General features: G+C 36.4%; 1 long non-coding RNA gene across 1 annotated transcript; it reads right to left on the bottom strand.

Annotated features, from left to right (window-relative positions):
• Window positions 1–712: 712 nt before the first annotated feature.
• On the bottom strand, window positions 713–18,848 carry LOC113041770 (uncharacterized). The gene is made up of 4 exons (XR_003275470.1): window positions 18,727–18,848; window positions 18,308–18,402; window positions 11,611–11,772; window positions 713–1,015 (listed from the first exon to the last, which is right to left on the bottom strand). It is a non-coding gene; the product is annotated as an uncharacterized LOC113041770 (long non-coding RNA).
• Between the last annotated feature and the right edge of the window lie 527 nt (window positions 18,849–19,375).

Here is a 19,375-nt window from a genome sequence, read left to right as displayed (position 1 = left end):
TTTGGATTTTAATGAAAATGTTGCCTGTTGGTACAAAATATTAAAGGGGTCATATGACGTTGCTAAAATAGCATTATTTTGTTTATTTGGTGTAATGCAATTTATGTGGTTTTAGGTAAAAAAAAAAAACACATTTTATCTCCTCTATGCCAAGCCTTTCTGAAACACATCATTCAGAAAAGCAAGGTGTGCTCTGATTGGCCAGCTATCCAGTGCATTGTGATTGGACAAATACCTCAAGCGTGTGATGGAAATGTTACACCCCTTACCATACTGTGATCCCGTGTCCCCCAACAAAACCAGTAAAACCCATTATAAACAAGGCATATGCTGCATCCAATGGGGAAATAATTACTAGTTATAATGATTTATACTGTCTTTTTACACGTTGTGTTACTTATCGCGCTGCTTAAACAAAACCATGTCTGCATTTGTGATCGGAGAAATGACAAACAACATGCACTACTCTACACTGCTAAAAACGTGCGTTTTAATCATTAGCGGCAAATTCTTAAAATATTCTTAAAATAAAATTTACCAATTCTTCCCGATCTAAATGTATTTGTCTAAGCTCATGGTTGTATCAAAATTTCAGATCAACCACATACTTTAATTGGATTCAGTTAAATGTTTGGGCAATTCCAGAATACTAAGAATCCTTGGACATGATTTTGTTTGAAAAGATTGAGCTTTATTTCGATTGTGCCAAACAGTTAGCTTTTCTCTCACAGAGACAAAGAGATAAATGTAGAGTCATATGTCTTCTGGTAAACTGAGTGACTTCATGTTGGCCTTCTTTAATAGTGGCTTCCTTATAGCCACTCACACATAAAAGCCAAATCTGTGACGCGCTGAGAGACTGTCCAGACATCCACAGTTTCTTCCATTTCATCCAAAGAGTTCTGGCTGCTTGGCCACTTCGCTGACAATTGCCCTTCTTGTTCAGTTGTGCAGTTTCAGTATGGATTGTGGCATGTGTTCTTCCATTTTAGTACAATGGAACAATCCACGGCCCCTAGAAAGACGTCAGGTTTCAGCAATAATTTTATAACCTTTTCAAGATTTTCAAACAACTTCATCCACTGTAAAGATACCACAGCAATTCTTTGGTCTTGAAGACATCAGAACAAATCTGATCTGATGCCTCAGTTGTGATACAAAGCAGATTTAGAGTAAGGTGGAGGCACTTTTTTGTGACATACTGTACCTGTAATAGTATATATTATAAACTATTTTACTAATAAGTAATTACACTATATTATAAACACAGGGTATAAACAAACTACACTGCTGGCCCTATGGACTTCGTCACCATCATTAAGCTTCTGATAACTCTTTTAGTCTTTATTAAAAAAAAAAAAAAAAAGAAAATCCTGAAAAATGTTATGCATTTAACCAAATATGTAATAATTAAAAAAAACAAAAAAAAAAAACAAAAAAAAAACAAACAAACAAAAAAAATGATTCAAGGATGATGTTAATAGAAACAGAACTGATTAAACGTTTCTGGGTCTACAAAAAAAATTAATCCTTGCAGTACTCTATATCCAATTTAAAAGTGAAATCTGTGCCAGCATAGTCTATTTGAAATTGCAAAACAATGATTATTTTCAAATAGGTTTCCCAATCAATCCTGCCATCTTCCAATTGGTCAGTCGAAACATCCAATTCCGTAGTGAATTTTTAGATGCTTACCTTTACATTTAAATTCTAGATAGTTTATTTCATCTTAAGGTAACACTGTGGATGGTTACTACAGGAATGAAAAACACAGCTAAATGAAATCGGTTTGAAAACACTTGATAGATTTATTAATTTATTCTGGTTCAGATAATCACTCTGAAACTAAGCCTCCTACAGTGCAGGGCATCTCAGTTTCTCTGAACATTTGTGTAGCTTCATTTGAAGCTGAGGGATTTTTTTTAGTGCTGCACCATTCCCCACTGGGTCCCTGCGGCCTAAACTGTCCCAGCAGTAATTGCTCTTGGCTGACAGCAGTGTGTTTAGGTAAAACAGCTCGTAAGCCCCTCTGGTGGGTATGGGGCCAATTAAGCAGGAATGAGGCTTACTGTATGGATCACAGCAATCATCATTACTATTCTACTGGTTAAAGACTAACTAGAAAATTATCATGTGTGTTTCTGCAAAAGTGAGTGTGTACATTTGAGAATACTTTAGCCTCCCCACAGTCCATTGACGTCAGAGTTTAGTTTCCCCCCCCAAAAAAAAATTAGGTGTGCACCCAGGAATTGCACCTGATGCCACTTGAAAATAGGGGTCTGGGGTAGAGTTAGGCAATCAAGAACCGGTTCTAATTCCGAACTGGTTCCATTTAAAACAACAACAATTCTGTCACCAAATTATTTAGAAGTTTGTTAATCTGCCTTATGATGAAGTCTGGACTATTTCACCAATAGACAGTCTTAACATTCAACAAACGTATGATGCAATCAGTAAAGTTTGATTCACAATTGACTCAGTGAATTGGACAAAAAGACTCATTAATCAGTCTAAAAATCCTGATTATATTGTAATATATGTATTCATTTATTTATACAAACACGAGAAACTTGAATCGAAAGTAAATTATTTTTAAAGGATCATGTGACACTGAAGACTGTAAGTAATTGTTGGTGAGAATTCAGCTTTGTATCAGGAATAAATAAAATTTCTAAATATGATATAATTATATGATAAGAGTTTTGTTCAAAAACACTATAAACGCCATAAAAAGATAATTAAAAAAATGAATTCCCCCCAAAATCAGACTATTGGAAAGTCATTTTTTTATTTTACGCAAAATGCAATATCTGCAGAGTTATTCTGTTCATGTTTTTCTTTCCAAACTGCGACAAACGCCAGTCTCCCTTTTCTGAAGATTGCATTACATCCTCTCATCCAATCACAGCGCAACATTCCACGCATTGTAGACAGTAACAGCTCTTTGAATACACACGGCATCCTAGTTTTCCTCATCTACTTTGTACCTTGTGATCAACAAACAAACAAATCAATCAGTTTTCATTAGTCAGTTTTTATGAAAATCTAAATTTGGGTTTGATTTTTTTTTATGTTATTATAACCTAAAGATGCTATGTGAAAGTTTGAAACAGAAAAAAAGTGTTTTTCATCTAGCCACTTTCTTGGTAAAGATTTTTTTTTTTTACTCAAATGAACCAAAATGGATTTATAGCATTTTGGAACCAAGCTCTTCATATATTAAAATAGGAAACTGTTATTTTGTTAAATATTTGTTTCTGTAGGAATCTAAAAAATCATATTTCATAAGTTTGCAGTTGGTATAACATCAGCTCATCCAATTTGTGAAGGTGAACTATCAGGTGAATTAATTCATTTCTGATTTGCACTTTTGCTAGTAAAATCTAAGAGCCAGAAACATGAGAAAAACTCAAACAAATAGCACTTTCTATTTTTGCCGAGTTTTTCGTGTTAAAAAAACAATGAGAAAAAGAGACCTGCAGAGACAGAGTAAGTAGTGTAAACGAACTTGGGTTTAGACCAAGCAATCCAAGTGTGAAACCAGAGTGTTTGTTTTTCCATGTAAGAGTGATGATACCTGTGAATGTGACAGAGCACAGTCACATGTGTCTAGTACCTGACCAATGTACAGTATGTAAGGACACACACAGCTGAGTCACAGTGGTGTGACAGTCAGCTGATAAGAGTGGCTTGATACCAGAGCGTCATTCTGGGCAGCAGGCATCCCCCCCCCCAACCCCCCCTCCCTGTCCTTCACTGTTTCCACAAGCTTTATGACCCTATGCCAGGATCACAGGGACTCAATCCGAACTGGCAAGCCTCAGGCTAGTTCTTTGAAACCTGACTGACAGAGTTGGCGTCATTTCTACAATTGAGACACGAGCTAATTCTGCTGAATTTGCAGTGTTGCAGTCACGTGCAGAGCTTTTCTATATTTATGCTAAAGCCTTTAATACGAGAGAGTGTGGCTGCTGTCCCATGTCAAAAATGGAAAGAGAGTTTGTTTAATACAAAAAGCATGTGAAAATGGTCTAAGATAATACTTTATGTTTTATGTTTCATGCACTTTTGCAATAGGTATGGTCAAAGTACCAAAATATTGCATGTCACAGCTCTAAATTTCAATAGTTTCCTGCCTTTCCAATCAGTTTTCATTACAGGAGTTCACTCAGAAATGAAATTCTGTCATTATTTATTCCTACACCATAAGTGACAATACCTTATAAATTAACAAAATGCTCATTTGAGTCAAATCTTTTCAGTGAATCAGTTGAACTGGTTCACAAATCCATGATGTAGGGTTTATTAAGATAGGACAATATTTGGCCGAGATACAACTATGGAAAATATGGAATCTGAGGGTGCAAAAAAAATCAAGATATCGAGATTGCCTTTAAAGATGTCCAAGTGAAGTCCTTTGCATTGTACATTACTAATCAAAAATTACGTTTTGATACATTAACGGTAATATTTTAACAAAATATCTTCATGAAACATGATCTTTAATTAATATCATATAATGTATTATTGGCTCTTGCTACAAATTATACCTGTGCTACTTATGACTGGTTTTGTGGTCCGAGGTCACAAATACATTTAGATTAAAGGTTTAAAAAGATTTTTGAGTTAACTATTAGTGAAGCATCATGCCACTACCGAAAATGTACTATTTACACTGAATACACAAAGATATTTAAATATATTTTATATAAATTTTTATCAAGCTATTTAAGCTAAATGCTTTGACTTAATTTAGAGACACATTTCTTAAGCACCAAAGCAATGAGGGGTTATGAATGAATGAACTAAATTGTGATTTGAATGATCTAATTTTGGGAGAAAAATTATAGAAAGTAAATGAAATTAGTTAAATACATCCTAATCAATGGACCTGCATCAACTACAAATGAATGAGCAGCTGCATTTAAATCCAGGGACTCAAATGTGTCACTTGCTCTTCTTATTTGGTCCATTTAACTGATTTGAAACTGAAACAACACTGTTGCTTGTATGAAAGCAACTGCTTAGTGGAAAAGTGTTAAGTTGAAAAGCAACTCATTTTAGTTTGTTACTCCTTAACTTTGGTGAAGGGCTCTTGGTAAGTTGCACAGCATATGTTGAAGTTCTCAATGCAAGTATTAGAATACAGTAATCCAGTTTTACAACACTGTTGTGTAAACGGTGGATGACTTTGTTTTGTCCATAGAGCTACATCAAAAATATCTGGCCCTGGTTAATAAAGAGAAAAAGAAGATTCTTTCTGTTCCCTGGGTTTACCTTACCTTGTAAACATGGTCATTTATCTTGATAGGGTTTTAAATTCAGATTTGCGGTGCATGTGCTCTCTGTTTTTACAGTATCCATCTGGATTGGAGCCGCCAGGCGCAGTAACAGTGCTGTGGTTTGAAAGCTTGCAGTCCTAAAAAACATTAAGGCTGCATAACTTCATTACATGTTTGCTTAGCGCAGCATGGCCCAGGGCAGAGGTGCTGTTTCCTGAGCCCCCACAATCATGCGAGACCCCCTGCCCACTTATTATGCACTGTATGTGGTTGAATATACAGCAAGGGGGAAATGGCAGGCGAGCGTTTCAATTTGACTTATTGGAGTTGGGTGTAAATTAAATTAAATTGAACTCCTACCACACACTATTATAAACTCTCAGCATGGATCTGATACGTGCTCGTCCAAGATTGATGTGAGGTTCAAAATGAGCCACATAAACACACGTTCTTGTGGTGCCGCTGGCAAAAACAAACCTGCATCTGTGCCTATGAGCAAAGACGGCAGTATTTAGATCCCATATCTGCAGGGGACGAATAATGAATGGAATGGAAATCTAATGGATAGTTTTCTATATGTATTACAGACCTTCTAAAGAAGTTATAGAATAGTGTTGATACAGTATGTAGGTGGACGTGCGGTTAGGTGGTCATGTGTTAATGTAATCATGGTCTTGACATTAATACCTTCAAATCTTTTATCTGTCAGTATTCTTACATAACGTTTTCACATGAACTATCGTTCAAAAGGTTTTGTAATATTTTATTTAGAAAAATTCTATCTGCATTTCTTTGTTAAAAAAATAAAATGAATAAAAAATTAAGAAATCCTAGTTTTCATAAATGTTCTATATCTACTAATATATGAGCTGACAACCCCCCCCCCCCCCTAAAAAAAAGTGGGCTCCCCCGAAGGACACAGTATAGTTTGAACACTGATTATAAGTCGTACAGTATGTCTAAATTATACAAATTGTTGTAGATCACACTTAACATACAGCAAAGGAGCACGAAAACAATTTCCATTTCATAGGCACCATGCACCAGTGGTTTGTCATTATTATTCTGCGTGTATTCATTATATAAGGAGAGAAATCTGAACGTATGCCATGATTATATTCCACGAATACAAATGAAATCTGGTCATGAAAGATTAATTCCAGCAGCCGCAGCGTTTGTGGTTTTTGTAAGACCATACATTTTAGCCTCTATTGTGTTCGTGCTTGTAATAGTGAATAGTTTTAACCTCTGTAGTGTGTACTGGGCTGAATGACAGAATTTAACGGGACACACTCCATTCATCATCCTGCAAATGAGAGATGAATGTGTATTTTCATGCGTCATAGAGACAAAGTATGCATTATTCTGTCTGCATCAACGCCACAACATCATTTATAAAGTGTATTTTTTTTTTCTTCTTTTGGGTAAAGCGTAATAAGATGGTGTCCTGTCATCTTTGATCAACCAGCAGAAACACGCACATGATTTCACTTCTGAGAGATGCGTTTTATTACAGCACAAATGCGCTGCTGTTCACTGTTGCAAAATATTCCACAAATTCGGTCGAGCTGTTTACGATTAATTGATCAAAAAACATTAATACTGAATATCATATGTCAGGCTAGTCAACAAAGAATGATCCAAGCCAGATACCCACCATGTGTCTCTATCTGTCCACATAAGCATGTGTTTGCTTTTCTCTGCAGTCACGCAACAGTGCGCTTAAACTGATTTCCATCCACTGCTTTTGAATTCTCATTCTATATTTTGTAATACTGATCCTAATGGCCATTGCAGGGACGGAGAGACAGATTGTGAACAGAGAGAATCGTCTGCTGTGAAAAAAAGCTAAAAGAACAAGAGTTGGCAGAGCAGGGCTGATATTCTGCCAGAGACTTCCATAAGAATGTCTGAGCTGAGGGTGAAACACACACACACACACACACACACACACACACACACACACACACACACACAATCTTGACAATGGCTCTCCTAACAATTGTGGCTTTGGCAGTTTTGTAAACAGACTTACAGTGAAAATAGAAAGAAAAGTACAATAGAGCGAGCAGCTAATGTCACCTGAGATGGTGAGAGACTGACCGAGGAGAACAACAGAAGCGCCTGGAGAAACTTTGTGGTGTGGGGGAAGAATAATTTTAGCTGGTGTGGGTTCAGAGGTTTATTCTTAAGTGAAAGTCTTTTAGTTATATTCACATACCATTGTATTTACACAAGCCCTAAAGTAGTTCAGGAATACCGTAGTTTAAGCATGTCCAAAACAAGGACTAGGGTGGTACAATCATGGTTAGAAAGTAATATTATGACACTTTGGAATATACCATAATGATGAAATTCATTCAACTGATCTAAATAACTTGATAATACCTTAATAGAATTTGGCCTGGTCCCAAAGACCCAAATCAGATGGTTTCCAGCTTTTTAATGGATGTATTAAATGACTTCTCAGATGATTCAATCTTTTATCATGCTGCTATGATATAATGTTATATCTTTGCATAATATTACTACTAAACCTGAATCACATAGTAAAAACTTAAGTTAATTTCCCCAATAAAACCCTCAAGACCCAAGACAAACTCTGGCAGGAATTCAAATAGTGAGCACTTCCTGGTAAGTGTTTTTCTAAGAACGGCGATTAGACAATTGCATGGAATGTGGGCCTGTTCAATCAAGCACAAGCTATATTGTCACAAAAGCTCAGTAAGTAACAACTGAGCTCAGTGAAGAAAAAATAAACCCTCAAAATGACATATCTATTGAATCTATATCTATAGATGCACCAGATGATTCACTGATTAACCATTAAGATGAGTTAGAAATAATAGACAAATGCATTCAACTGAATGAGAAGTCATGCTAATGAAAGGTTTGAGAGTAATAGCTTTATGAAAGGCAGTTACTGTGAATGAAACATTATTATAGTAGAATCACTAATTTTGTGTAGCAAAAAGGATATTTTGTGATTGTTGTGTATTGTACTATCACAATTGAAGATATGCTGAAATGTGTGAAAAAAGTGCACTTTTGATGATCTGTTGTGATTTTAGTGCTAAGAGTTTTGAAAATGTATCAACTGCTTTTAAAAAGCAATTAAAAACTAGTTTCAGCATTTTAGAGAGTATTTCCTGTTTGAATAATTTTCTACAATCAGTTTTTTATGCAGTTTTTCTGTAATGGTAATTTATTAAAGGTATTTTTATTCTAAATGCATCTGAACATCAGTTTAAAAAAAGATGAGCAGGTATCACCGCACTGCAGGAGTCTCGTTTCTGAAGCACCTCTTCAAACACACCTTTGCTGTTTTAAGCTCAGAAGTACTCCGGATTCTAACACGTTCACTTCATTACTCTTGGCATCAGAGCATCTTGTTTTTGAACTGTTGTAAAGTACAGTTTTTTCCTCCAACTCCTCTGCCACACTATTTACTAGTCTTTTGCGGGTCAACCAAAATGCGAGTGCTATTTCAATTAAAGTTAATTCAAATTCTGCCACACCGCCCTGCTGATTGAGAACAGTTGTTGTTCACAGTTTTCTGAAAGGTGACATTATTTAGCTTCCAGAAGCATTAAACTTTTGGCTTCAGGAGATCTGGCAACTCGCCCTCCTGAGGTTTGCTTTATATCTGTCTCCTGCATCTTTTCTCTCTTGCCTTTTTCATTGAGCGTCAGCGGTTTTTTGGCTTGTGTACCTCATTATTTCATAGGTTTGTTTAGGTTGGAGTGGGACGTGGGTGTGCTTTCTGCACTGATATCACTCCAGTGAGTTTGACTTTTTCACAGAAGAGATCAGTTCTCCGGTTAAAGGCTCTATTTTCCTGCTCACTCTGCAGGATTGGCTCTTGGGAAATGCTATCGGAGACTCAAGTCACAGAACCCAAAGCGCCAACTGTGTAGCCTGATTCATGTGAAACCTCAGTGATGTTTCGTTTTCAAGCACAGCGAACACATTCAACTAATGGAGGGCCACACCGTTCCCAGCACCCACTGAGACAAGCGTCAGATGACGAGGCAAAACAGAGTATCAGTGATTGTGTATATGACCTTTGAACTTCAACTGAGCAACAAGGTTTTGAGAAATTACTGCAAAAAGGTGTGTGAACTTTTACAGGATGTCTTTAAATTGATGCTTTGTAAATTTATTGTAGATACCATATTTGACAGCTTTGGCTCATTTAGGTCAGATATTTCAGGCAGTTTAGATATTCACTAAACTGCCACCACTTTTGCATCTTGAGTTTTCTTATGTATTAACCATGTATTAACCATTGATATACATTTCAGTTATATTATAAGTCAAAATGTAAATTTTTATCTTATAATGGGATATTACATCTCCCAATGTGATTTTATACCTCAAAATATAACTGTATCTCACAATGTGATTTTATACTATATATCACTATGTAACTTTGTATCTCATAATGTGACTTCATATCTTACAAAGTAACTCTATACCCCATAATCTGACTTTTTATCGTACAATGTAACTTTATATTGCACAATGTAATTTTATATCTTGTTATATGACTTTAACTTGAAATTACAACTTTGTTTCTCATATTTGTGACTTTACATCTCACAATAACTTTATATCTCACAAAATATCTCATAATGTGTCTATACTGTATCTTACAATGTAACTCTCACAGTGTAATTATATAACACAATATGCAATTACAACTTTGTTTCTCATAGTTCTCAATTCTCAATGTAACTTTATATCACACAGTGTCAAAATATCTTTTGATGTGATTATTTTAACTTGCAGTTGCAACAATCATAGTTGAGACTTTATATCTCACAATGTGACTTTATAACTTTTAAACTGAGATATAAGTTTACATTGTTACACTGTCAGTCAAAATGTAACTTTATTTCTAAAAATGGGATGATGAGGTGGATAAAAGGCTTTCCTATCTGTTTACATAATATACATTTTATTGTAAATTGCAACTTAAATTTAAAATTTACATGTATGCATTTAGCAGACAAAGTGACTTACAGTGCATTTAGGCTATCAATTTTTTATCATGTGTTTCCGGGGAATCAAACCCCCAACATTGCGCTTGATAGTGCAATGCGCTACCAGTTGAGCTACAGGAACACTAAAAAACACTAGTAACTTATTAATATATATATATATGTCGAGTTCAATAGATTTCAATAGTTCATTTCTTTTTTTTTTTTTGAATTCCATTCAACATAGATCAAAAAAATATGGAAGCATGGAGGTCTACCCTTACCTGAAATTTTTGGGGAAAAAAGATTCATGCGAATTAGTCACATTGTATACAGTCTGTGGCTGCATCGGTCACAGAAAGATCATCTTACTGTATGGTTGGAACCAGTTGCTCTAGTGAGACCTTCTTACTACTTTTGCTTTCAGAGAAAGAGAGAGAAATTAAACACTCCCACATGGCTAGAAGAGAAGCATGATGGAGCCCAGATGTGTATGTATGAGAAGAGCCAGCATTAGCTGCTTTTGGACTGAAACTACACCAGATTGTATGTAATTTTGTTGTCCAACACTGATGGTTTGGAGCTGTATGGGGCTGATTCAAACGAGTCTGATTGCTGGCCGTTGATCCTATGGATTCTGAACAAATACAGCCACAATGGATGAAGGTCAGAGACTAAGAGTCAATTGATTTGATCCCAAGAGCATTTCCAGAACAATATAATGTTCACATACGAACAGCACTAGCAAGAACGTACAGCAGCAAACTTACAGAGTATCTTATATAATATCTGTTGGATGCAGACAGAAATACTGTTTTAGAGACCAACATTATCTTGCATATCATGGTTAATGTTACCCTTCCGTGTGTCGAATATCCCTTTCTGTTTCCCCTCCATTTTAAGAGTGTGAGGACACTGATGTTCCTGTTCCAAGGCTGTGGCCAACCCTCCAGCCTGCTTTAATGTCATAATGACTGCAGCAAATCACAACCAGAAGACAGGGGTGCTCTGCCATTTGCCTGCTTCTTCTATGAATGACTGTGCATGCAATTGGCTGTACATTCTTAAAAATAAAGGTCCATCAATGGCTTGTTGCAGGTTATCGAGTTCAGCAAATAATTTTTTTTCCTATCAAGAATGATTCCTTGACAGACTTGAGATCTGTTTTGTAGAATAAAAAGTGTTACTGATGCTACATTATATGTATAAATGAATAATCTCTAATAATCTAAAAGGGGTCATATGATAATATATAATAATATGATAATAGTTGTATAAAGAACATTATTTTGTGTATTTGGTGTAATGAAATGTGTTTATGCGGTTCAAAAAACACATTATTTTACCAAATGTGACGACCCCGGGCTGGACTCTGCTTCGTCCAGGGTGAAATCCAATCCAGCGATCCACAGCGAGTTGATGTATTTCCTCAGCGACCAGCACAGATCAGCTACTGTAGGTATGACGAAGCAGATATCGTCATCTTTTGGAAGGCCAAAATAGTTTCTCTGCACAAAAGAAACACTCAGTGTCTCCACAACATGGTGCCGGCAGCAACAGTGAGATTAAAAGGTATGCCTTCTTTCTTTGCATGGATATTTGGGTGGCATTATGCAAATCTTCCCACACAGTGATGTAGACATGTGGGGGCGTGTTAAACCAAGGGGTTTTAGATGGGCGTGGACAAGTCTTAACTTTTATAAAGAATATCTCTTTGGAGTTGAGACTTTAGTCTTTGCAGCTTTAAATATCTTCTTTATACACCAACAGCTTGTAACACTCCAAAGAGAAAGGAAAAATTAAATGGCATCATTTGACCCCTTTAAGAATTACATATAAATATATACATTTTATATTATCATTATTTTATTTATTAAATATATATATAACTATGATTTCAACATAATACTTACAGCTAATTTAAAGATATTGTTTTTGCAATATCTTTAAAGATATTGTTTTTGCACTTTGTGCATATGAACTTTAAACAAAATATATAATAAATAAATTATTTTTTTATTGTTAACATTTAATTTCAAAATAAAATGTATTACAGTTGTGTACGTGCATTAAAATGCAAGCACACTTTGTTGAGCAGATTAAGTTGAATTCAAGATATTGTCATGGTTTTTGTCTTGCATTAGCTGTTAGCAAAGATATTTTGAAAAAGTAAGTAACACATATTCTGTTTTGTTATGTACATTGTTTGCTTTTAATCTGGCCCTCAAATCAATCTGTGTAATCTTAGATTTTTCAACCACTGATTGGATGATATGGTTGGATACTTTTTGGCTAGTCTGGGCCTGTTTGTTTATCAAATGAAGAACAGGTTTTCCTGCAACCATGGCGACTTTGAAGACATTCAAAGAGTACTGTAACTGTTACAAATGCCACTAATGCAGCAGATGAAGATCATGAAAGCAACAAATGAGTTAGATTAAATCAATACTGTACTAATATAGATACAGGCAGATTCTTTTTATAGATGACAAAGATTGTCTGTGCTGTTAAATGCTGTGCTGATGCCAACATTGCAATAATTAAAACTATGCATTTCTAGTGAACTGGAATCTGCACATTTTTTCTCTAGTGAACCTCATTAACACTACATGACATTTTTGGCAAATTATGAAAAATGTCAAGTTTGTATGTGGAGCGTGTCATGTCTGCACCAAATGAGCAGCACCAATTAAAATGTGTTTATTTGGGTGGCCCAACTGGGATGGACAAAATGGCATGACCTGTTTATCAACAATGGAAGATGAAGGAGTGTTGAAAACCTTTTTTTTTTTTTTTTCTGTTTGCTGCTGCTGATGGAGAAAAAATTACACACTTTAAGAATCATTTGCAGATGGAAGAGGTTCTTATGGTTTGATCTGCTTTGGCTCAACGAAAATGTAGATGATAATTTGGATGATTGTCCTTGACAGATTAACAGAAATATTGAACACCCGGGCATTTTTAGATATTTAAAACAAAGTGACTTCAAAGATTCAGCAGTAAATGAAGTGCAGGATGAGTCTCACATCCAGAGTCGTCAGAGCTGTTTTGCAACTCAAAGATGTTCCAGATGAGTTTCCCCTTTTTATCTCCAGGTTTTGCGGTGTTGTTCTATAATCTCAAGCAGGAAGTTTTAGAGTGAGGCACGGAGTAAGCTTTTCCTTGTGCGCCATCATCACTATGTCTGAAAATAATTGTGGAGATCATCTATTGTTACAGAATTTCTGTTTAAAAGCATAGAGATACTACCCAATACTCCCAACAGCCTCAAAGTAAAATACATAAATAAATGAGTAAATAAATTAAAATATACCTGTAACTAATCTATCTATCTATCTATCTATCTATCTATCTATCTATCTATCTATCTATCTATCTATCTATCTATCTATCTATCTATCTATCTATCTATCTATCTATCTATCTATCTATCTATCCGTCGATTCACCCAGGCAGCATGAGAAACTTTTTTTGGCCATTTTATGATTTGTTGGGAGAAATGTTGTCTGATTTTCTGAATATGTAATAACTATTCAGGTAATTTAACTTCTGCTCAGAGTGAGCATTTCTCTCTACAGCTTTTAGTGCTATAACAGTCCCCCAAAAGCACTAAAACTTGTTCTGTGAGTCTCCTGTTCAGCGATGATGTGATGTCAAAGAAAGAATGGCTCACTATCCCCCATGAAACCCATTACAGAAGTTTCCCCCCTCTCTTCTCTAGCAAAGTCTGTTTTTTTTTTTGTTTTTTTTTGCTGATGCACAGTTCAAACATTTGATCTGATAAGAGTGGAAAAAAGCTGATAACAGATGTTTAATGGTCTGGCCATATATCAAAATTGAGTAACACTCCATTCTATTGCAGAAAACTCAGTAGCGAATGAGTAGCAATGCAAGAAATGTAACATTGCTTGAAAAAAGTCTCCTCGGGAGACCTTTCTGTTTGGTAAGAGTGCTGCAAGTGCAATACATGTCATTTCATCAGCTCGGTGCGTGTTATGACATGAATGAGATTATGCTCATAAAACTGGATGACTCAGATTTGCACTTGTGACCCGCCAGCAGACTGTCTTATCATTTCTATTTCTGCAGGATTTGATTTGCCTCCTCATTGTCCTATTCTTAAGAAGTATAGATTGAGGTAAGAAACCGACAGGAGATGGGAAAGTTAACGCAGAAGAGAGAGAGAGAGAGAGAGAGAGAGAGAGAGAGAGAGAGAGAGAGAATGGACACTTGGCAGTGTGCAGAAATCTGAGAGCTCATCAATCTCTCTGTAATGTTATGTAATGGAGCTCTGCAGGAGAGGGTGGAGACCAACTCGAACAGCTGCGGCCGATCTGAGCACGCTAAGCAAGAGTAAGCTGTGCTGTGGGAAAGCAAAGAAATGTGGGAGTAAGGGTGGAAAGCAGTTACACCGCATTTATCCTGCGGCTAACATCACAATCGGCATAGTCAGGATGATTCTTATATTATAATGAACTCTGTACACTGTCTGCAGAGCTGGAGTGCACAAAAAGTTGACAATTCCTTGGCATGTGTTCCTATCCTGAAAACTCTGAATCCATGCATATGTATGCACTCCATACACACAGTTTAACAGATAGCCAGTAATGTGGTGCTGTTTTGTTGTAGCGGTTACAATGCAGGGCCTTTAACTGTAACATTCCAGGGTTGGGTTCTGGAAATATTTTTATATTCATATTCCCATGCATTTTCTTCATAGAGCAGTGCTTGAATGCCAGCGATAAAAGGGGCAGGGGCTATTTATTATTCTTTTCTTTTTTTTATAACTTTTACTACTAGCTACATGTTAACATGCTACTTTAGCATGCTAATTTTACTTAAAACACGCAAGCAACATGTTAATTACATGCTAATCTCATTAGAAACGTGTTAGCAAACATGCTAATCATGCTACTAATATAGTAACCATACTAGAAACATGCTAGAAACATGCTAGAAACATGCTAGCAACATGCTAGTATCATGCTAATCAGGCTAAAACATGCTAGCAACATGCTTATCATGCTAGAAACATGCTAACAACTTGTTAAATCATTTTGTCAGTATGCTACATAATGCTAGTAGCGTGCTATCTATCTATGTACATTTTCAAACTTCAAGCTTTTACAACTGCTTAATACTGTCACGTAGGCTTTCTCAAGCCATCCTTAAGTCTGCCTTGACAAACATTTTTTAATCTAGTATATTCCTGTGACGGCAGAGCTACGTTTTCAGCATCATTACTGATTGTTCAAAAATCATTTATGCTGAATTGGTGTTCAAGAAACTTTTTATTATTAATGTTGAAAACAGTTGTGCGCTAAATAATATTTTTGTCGATTATATTATGTTATAAACTCTACCATTCTTTCTGATTTGAGTAAATCATTTGCAGTGTTTCATGGGATTGTAGTTCTTTCACTCATAAAAGTATTTTTTGCTTCAGAAAACATTTTGGCTTCAAAACATGAAGTAAATAAATTCAGTTTAAATGAGTAAATAAATGGGGAAAATACTTCTGGGACTAAGGCCTCTGAAAAAGTGTCTAGTCACTGTTGGGCTCTACATCATGATGTTGTCAAAAAACGTTTCTCTATTGATGGCCTTTTAAAGTAACTGCTTTTTCCCAACACAAATATTTCATGATATTACCGTATACGTTCTCTAAGGGAGCAGTTATATTTGCAGAGCTCTTACAAGCATGAAATATATATATATATATATATATATATATATATATATATATATATATATATATATTTATTTGCTTTTGACAAGTGATCAGTCACGTTTCTGAAACCGAGTGCCCATCAAGTAAACATGGCATCCTCTAGGTTGTGTGCAATTGAGATGGATGGGAATGTTGTCGGATACCTTTCTCTGTGTATTACAGACCTCTGTGGTTCATCCGTAGCAAGGAGCAAGACAAAAGTCATCACCACTGTGTCCCCTTGAGGAGGCACTTAACCTCAGGTTTCTCCATGGGAATTGTCTCTATAATTAAATCATTATGTCGGAACATCCTACAGGCTGTTCATTTGGTAACCAAAGATCACATTCTATCCTGAGACAAAATAATAACAAATGCACTGATATTGGCAGGCTGTGTGACAGCTACTACAGTAAGACTTGTGTACCAAACACAAAAATGTGTCCTCCATTCAGCATGTGCCATGGCAGGCATTTTCTCACTTGGATCAAACCACGTTTTAATGCATGTTAGGGCTCAGAAACATGAGACATCACGTTTGGAACAACAGTGCTGTTGCTTGATTAGGAACCAATGTTGATGCCACTCAAAATAAATGAATGGAGTTACAAGCAAGTGCGTGTTGAAAGTTTGCCTATCACCTTCAACAGCTCAAAGTAGAAAGCTGTCAGTCACGCTCCAGACCTTCACATCAGAACATGACCTCAGAGGCCTGGAATCAGAGCCATATGATCACCACGCTATGAACGCAGAGCCGAGAGGTCATTTGAGAAGCTGTTATTAGCCCTGAGCTCAGGGTGAAGGAAACATGTAGTGTTCACAATCATGGTGTAGCTTCTGCTTCAGAAAATGATCCAGTTTGCTTTAGATTTTTCTTATTTAATGTGCATCGAGACTGCATTAAGCGTTTTGAGAGTTTTACACGAGCCCCACACAGGTGCTCCTAAACTCCTCGGAATGTGTTAACACTAATCCCATTTCAGTTTAAGCTATTAAACCATCTTATAAGTTCTGATTTATCTCTTCCTTGCTAAGACCTTGTTAACGCGCAAAACTACTGCATTTCAGGAAAGGTTAGGGGTTATGTGTTTCTTGGAACTCTTTGTCGATTCCCTCTGTTGGAGTCTCTTCATGTTAGTGAAGAACGCTAGAGATTAAACATATGTAGTTATGGGTTTACTAAAAGCTTCACTGCCTTGTAATTTTTGTGGAAACCGGCCCTGTTTACTTGTTACTGTGATTTCTTTTGATGTGACAGTTTTATGGGGTATGTTTAAAGTGATCTGCTCTGAGGAAGCAATTAGCCATCTTTTCCTGCTTTAGAAGTGGGAAGACGCCACTTGTCAATTTTTAAATTAATGATTTTGATGGGCACTTACGGGTTTGAAATGGTATCGCATATACAGCATGTCTGCAATATGGTCTCTTTAGTCGCTAAACAATATTGCACTATATTCAGACAGAATGTGCTTTCCTCTTTGCTGGTTGTCAAACAGACTGATAGATACAGAATCGGTGCATTTTCCCCACCATAAAATTCTTTCATTTTTGCTCCTTCTCTTTTGCTTTGAAGTTTGAGATGAAGGGGAGAACAGCTGGGATGTCTGAAGCCAAAGGAAGAGTGTGGGAGGTGGTGTAAAATGAAAGTTAAGCATTGTGGGTAAGTGTTTGTGTGTGTGTGACAGGTGTCCACTGTGTCTGGTTGGAAAGGGACAGCAGCTATATTTAGCACCTCTGACAAGTTTCCACCACTCCTGTCTGGCAACAGTGAACCCATAATTACAGCGTATATGTGTGAGTGTGTTTCAGTTTTACTGCATTTTAGTCTGATATTTAACGTCAGAGAGCTGGAAGAGGCATTGTGGGAGCTCTTGTTATTTGTAATTCATCCACCCACACGTTATTTTGCTCTATATCTTGATTAACATACAAACCCTGCAATTCAACTGCTCTGACCTGACTCATTTCAATTTCAACGTACTGTTTGCACATAATTACTAAAACACAGTTTCTCCTCAACCTTCATGAGGCTTATTTCCATTCAGCAACAGAGGCACGTGTTCTGCTATATTTTACTTCCACCTAGTGGATGACTGCAACATCACACAGGAAGCAGAAGCATATTTTGGCCATTCTCAAATATTTAGAGAATATTTGTAATAGTAGTAATGCATGTACTTACTATTCTTACAGCATATACTGTGTGCACAGACTGCCCATTTTCAGTATGAAAATAAATTGAAGTGAAGAATGGCCAAGTATTGTGGCTCTGCATTTAACCCATCCAAGTGCACACACATAGTAGTGAACACACATACTCCGTGAACACACACCTGGAGCAGTGGGCAGCCATATTGCTGTGGTGCCCAGGAAGCAGTGGGGTGTTCGGTGCCTTGCTCAAGGGAAGGGTCTCACATCAGTCGTGGTTCTGAAGGTGGAGAGAGTGCTGGTTATTTACTCTCTCCACCTAAAATCCTGTACTGGCTCTATACTGTAGTGTAATATTGTGTATCCCTCAATGCAATGTGTTTGACTTGACTTTCCATTTAAATTCTGATGAAATATTTGACCTTGTAAATACTGTCAAAAAGTATTTTATAATTATTCATAAGTATACAAATACAGTATAAAGAATAGATATTTTATATAAAATTGAACTGAAAAGGCAAAATACCCATATGCATTACACACACATAATGTAAATCATGTGACAATTATGTAGCATACTATGTTTTGAAACTGTTTTACTTACTGTTTTTGAAAGACTGTGTATTATTCAGTGAGCTAGAATTGGCATCCAAACACAGTCTAGGATCTCTGATCTCTGTCGATTTTGATTCTATCACAGTCTGGCTTCTTTCTCTTGTTCCTGCAAAAAATAAATACAATTTTTGGTGACAATTCAACTGAGAATGACATTACATAATACTGTTATGTATAATATAAACAAAAAAACTTACATTTGAAAATGTGGTTATGTAATAGCCCTTTGAGAATATATTTGAAAGCAACAGAAGTACCACAGTGTAAATTCAGTGTAAACTGACTTACTGAACGTCATAAGCTGTGCTTTAAAGTTGTTTGCATAATTACGCCACCAAATGCGGTTTAAGAGCTTTTTCAAAACCTGTGAATGCAAACACTGTCATTTCAAATTTGGTGGCAGTGAAGTGACTGTGATACGTGTATGGAAAGCGGTTAACTGGCTCTTTGAAGGGAGAGGAGCGGTGGGTTTCCCTGTCAACACCATCTTCTCAGTGGCAGATGAGGTCAGACAGGAGGGGGCTGTTCTAAACTGCCAACAGGATGAAATTTAAGACACTCTCCAAGGCCCCCCTATCTGTGACTCCTCCAATCGCACTTCATGTTGTTATTCTCGGTGCCCTTTAAGATTTATGCTC

This window comes from Carassius auratus, chromosome 23, assembly GCF_003368295.1.
Source record: "Carassius auratus strain Wakin chromosome 23, ASM336829v1, whole genome shotgun sequence".
Lineage (NCBI taxonomy): Eukaryota > Metazoa > Chordata > Actinopteri > Cypriniformes > Cyprinidae > Carassius > Carassius auratus.
The sequence above is the reverse complement of the archived record's forward strand: the minus strand, read 5'-3'. Positions and strand labels throughout refer to the sequence as shown.